Source organism: Crocuta crocuta, unplaced genomic scaffold, assembly GCF_008692635.1.
Source record: "Crocuta crocuta isolate KB4526 unplaced genomic scaffold, BGI_CrCroc_1.0 scaffold127, whole genome shotgun sequence".
NCBI lineage: Eukaryota > Metazoa > Chordata > Mammalia > Carnivora > Hyaenidae > Crocuta > Crocuta crocuta.
In genome coordinates, this window is record NW_027532008.1 from 12,050,345 (window position 1) to 12,055,007 (window position 4,663).

The following is a 4,663-nucleotide window of genomic DNA, read 5'->3' on the forward strand; positions in this document are numbered from 1 at the left end:
AAAACAGATGAAGGGGATTAAGAAGTACAAAATTCCATTTCAAAATAAATAAGGTTACAAAATAAATAGGTCACCGGGGATGTAATGTACAGCATGCGGAATATAGTCAACAACATTGTACCGGGGCACGTCAGACATCGGCTCAGGTTATGATCTCATGGTTCATGGGTTCGAGCCCCTTGGGCTCTGTGCTGACAGCTCAGAGCCTGGAGCCTGTTTCAGATTCTGTACCTCCCTCTCTCTCTGACCCTCCCCTGTTCACACTGTCTCACTCTCTCTTAGAAATAAATAAAACATTAAAAAATAAAAAAAAAAAAAACATTGTACTAACTTTGTCGGGTGACAGATGGTAACTAGGCTGTGTTGACCCTTTTACAACATACACAAATGTCAAAGTCCTATGTTGTACACCTGAAACTCATACAATATTGTATGTTAACTGCACCTCAATCAAAAAAGAAACCCAATGGACTGCAGCGGCTCTGCCCAAGGTTCTTACCGTGCAGTTGGAAATATATTTATCCGGTGACTCAGCACATGTCCGTATACATATACCTGACACGAAAGTCTTGCTAAAGAAGACTTCTCACGACAGAAGCTGTGCTTTCCTCTCTAGTCTGCTTTCTTCTATTTCACTTTTAGGAAGCCAGGGGGAAACTACGAAACTGATTTTAAACCCCACTTAGTTGCTGCCCACAGTCTATAAGGCTAAGGGGTCCCCCGGGATGCTTCTAGTATTGACAGTTTATAGGGCATTAACAAAGCTGTGATCCTGTTGAGAGTCTGGGAGATGCCAGGTGAGCCTGTCCCAAAGGTTGAAGTGACCAACCTCAGTCACCTGGGCGGGTACCAAATTCTCTGCTCATGTTTGCCATTGAAATACTTGCCGTCCAAGGGGCAGGGCTGGGAGGCAAGCAAACCAAGTACAGTCCTGATTTTCCTGGGGACCCACGCTTTCCACCCCATGGCCCAATCCTGGGGAGATTCGGGGCAAGGGGTGGTAACAGCGGGGTAACCTTTGCATCACACCCACCCCGCCGGATGGCTAACCTCCTCCATTTCTACGAGGCTCCCTAAGAAGAGATTTCTACTTTGGATTTTGTAAACAGAGTTCTTTCCCAAATGCCATGGCGGCGCAGAGAAATGGCCCCCTGAAATCCCACGGTGGCTAACAGTTTGCATAGCATTACAAGATTTCGGTTGCTGGAGTGTTGTGACAGAGCCACCAAAGCTGGCCTCTGGGTCCCTTCCAGCCACCAGATGGTAGAAGCGTGGTGGACTGGTAGGTTAGAACCGGCGTGGGAAAACTCTCACACAGGGAAATACCTGTCATGCAGATGAACTGAAAAGCCAGGACATTAAACACAGAGCAAGCAGGCAAGCAAACAAAAAATCTGCATCAACACTGAAATACCAATAGTCGTGGCCAGCATACGGTGATGTTTTCCGTCCATGTTTTCTACCACGGACATGTACTTCCTCTGCAATCCGGGGGAGAAAACAACCTTAATGTGGTACCTTACAGAGAATGGTCAGAGGAGCAGCAAAAGGCTTAATCGCTAGCTTACCCCCTGGCATTACTACCGGTTTGAACAGATAGGACCTGAAAATGTCAAGGTACATGCCCCACCCCCACCCCCCTGTCTTCCAGGACCCTCAGCATTTACTCCTCCTGGACATGTCACTGCGGCAGCCTCCAAAACACCCACCAGGGTGGAACATTCTCGAGAGAAAGCAGCTTCTGAAGAAGGGCTCCTCTGATTTTATTGTCTTGCCTTTTTTTTTTTTTCTCCCTTTTCAAGAACCATCCTGGAAAGCATTCAAGCCAAAATCAGGAAACTTGGGTCATAGTCCTAGCTCTGAATTCAAGCAAGCGCCCTCCCTTCCCTGGGCCTCAGTGTCCCCATTTGTAAAAGAAACAGATTAGACTTTCTGATGGCTGAGGTCCCCTCTGGCTCCAATATCTAAGAGCCAAGCACTCAGGTTTAAGGGCTGCTAAGGCTGATAAATCTAGGGCAAGAGAGAAGAAGGAGGCTGTTGGCAGCTCAGCCCAAGTAAACAACACTGGATGGAAGGCAGGACCCATCGGCCTCCGGAGATAAGGGCTGGGGCTGAGCAGAGGGCAGAGTCAAGAATCAGTCCGAGGCCACAGCTAGTGGAGAGCTGAGCCCAGGCTGGGAGGGCTGCCTATGGCCAGGGTCTGGGGCAGTCCGGGCTGTAACAGGGAAAACCAAACAAGCAACCTGTTACTTTGGGGAGCCAGAGCTCCCTGGAGAGGCAGCCAGTGCGCCAGGGGCTCGATCCAAGAGAAGGCAAACAAAAAATGATATCAGGCCAAGCGGGCCACCTGTCCAGAGGGGAGGAGTGAGACTCTATGAAGCGTTGGGCCAAGACGGAGATCCTGAGAAAAACCACCAAACCTGTAGTAAACTGAGGTCTAAAACGAGTCTCTGGCTTGAATGTGGCCAGACCTCCTGGGAGAACAGAGAAGACCCTAGAGCGGTCAGGTGGGTTTCTGTCCCAGTTCTGCTGCTGACTTGCTGTGTGCCCTTCTCCTCTCTGAGTTTCTTCGTCTTATTATTTATATTGAGAGAGAAAGGGCACACATGGGAGAGAGAAATGGAGGGGGGGAGAACCCCAAGCAGCGTGGAGCCCAATGCGGGGCTCGAACTCACGAACTGAACTGTGAGATCATGACCTGAGCCGAAATCAAGAGTCGGACGCTTAACCGACCGAGCCACCCAGGCATCCCTCCCCACTCTGAGTTTTATTCATCAAATGAGCATGATCCCCTGCACCCAGGGCATTCTAGGGTCCTCCTGTGGCTGGTGAAAGGCAGAGCATAGTTCCTCTCCAAGCAGAGGATGACATCCATCCTACACGGAGGACTCTCTTAACAGAGGTCAACTACGAGAATGACCCATCCAAGCTTCACGACCAAAGTGAAAGCAAAAGCCAGGAGCCAGAAGCAGATCCTTCACCATATCCCCAATCAGAAGGCATCTGAGCTTCTGGAACTTTCCTAGCTCTTAGAAAACTCTGCTCAGTGCCTCGATTTCTACCTTAATTAGGAACCGGGAGAAGAGAGGCCCAGAGCCAAAGCCCTTCGTGCTTCAGCCTCATCCAGCCCTGGGGCTCTGCAAAGTATTACTGCCAGACCCAGGGAGGGAGGGAACATTTACCAGAACCCTGACCCGATAAAACAGGGGCCCTGAAAGAGGCACGTTGCCCGGTTGCCCAGGAGACAGGCTGCTGGTTCTGCCTCCAACTTTGCTACTCCTCACACAGAAGCTCCTGGGCCTTGTGCCCCCTGGGGCCAGCAAGCAGGAAAGCCACAGCTGGAGGGGCTTGGGCCCTGCCAAGGTCCTGGCGCTCAGCCGCTCTCTCTGGTGGTAGACAGGCTGGCAGTTCGGACCTTACACCAAATCCATGAACCTCACCCTTGACCAGGGGTCACGTGTCAAGACCACATGTTAATCTCTGCCTCCGCTGGGGGTCTCCACTCCAGCCCCGATTCATTGCCACTGCCTCCAGCCTGNCTCATGTGACTTCACACAGCCAGTTATCTTCCTCACATACCAACAGGATCAAATGGCTCCCTTGGGTCTTTCTTGTTCAGTGATCCGAACTGAGCGCCTAGAACAGTGCCTGGGCCACAGAAGGCGCTCTGTCAACATCTGCTGAATGACTCCAAGACATTCACGTGCTAAAGTCCCACCTGTAATGCCCCAGCCCCCTGCGTAACCAGTCTAGCTCATTCCAGACCCTCCATTCCTTTACTTTCTCCACCTTCCCACAAACCCACAAGCCTCTGCCTGAGCACAGCGCTCTGGGCCCAGAGCAGCCCCATGACCTTCACACCTCTGGGCCTTTGCTTGTGCTGTTCCATCTACACAGACACCCTTCCTCCCTCTCCCTGGGGGACACCGATACACTGTTTAATATTCCAACATTCTTTTCTTAGCAGGACCTCCTGGCACACCACCTCCGCCTGAGTTATTTTCTTTCTCTTGTTCTCCCCTAAGCCCCAGTGACATAATTTCCTACAGAATACTTGCTATGTGCTAGGCATGAAGGTCCCGCCTAGGAGGTCATCATTCCCATAGTACAGATGAAGAAACCGAGGCTCAGTGAGGCAGGTCACACACAGCCTGCCAGTGTAAGGGGCGTGACTGTACCACCACCTCTCAGCACGCCATGTCATTTACTAGTCACTAGGGGGGAGCTCTGAAGGCCCCTGGGCCCTGCATCCCTGGGACAGGCCTGGCCTTACTCAATCCCGAGGAGGTCCTAATCATCCAACCCCCGGACAGACCCTCCGGCGGAACAGATGTGCCGCCAGCCTCCCCCCCTTCCTCTCTCCTCTGCCTTTCCTCTCAGGCTGGGCAGTAACTCTGGCAAGAGGGAAGTCTTTGGAGGGAAAGGGGATCCTTCCCAATTCTATGTCTTCCTATAAACTGAGCTCAAGATCCTTGTGTGACAAGTCTCCGAAGCGTGAAAGCTGTTCACAGGTCCCAGAGCCGACCTTTCGACTGGAGAAGCTATGCTGGAAACAAACCACGCAGAGCGAAAACCAAAAGCTGGCCCCGCAGGGTGACCCCTCTCCTGCGGCTCCTCCGGGCTGCCCCCGGCCCCGCCCACCCAGGCCCCCCCCCCGCCCGCT

General features: G+C 52.1%; 1 protein-coding gene across 2 annotated transcripts in view; it reads right to left on the reverse strand.

The window, feature by feature from the left end:
- The window catches only part of TMEM51 (transmembrane protein 51), a 55,695-nt gene that overhangs the window by 50,413 nt on the left and 619 nt on the right, over positions 1 to 4,663 (reverse strand). The window lies entirely within an intron of this gene.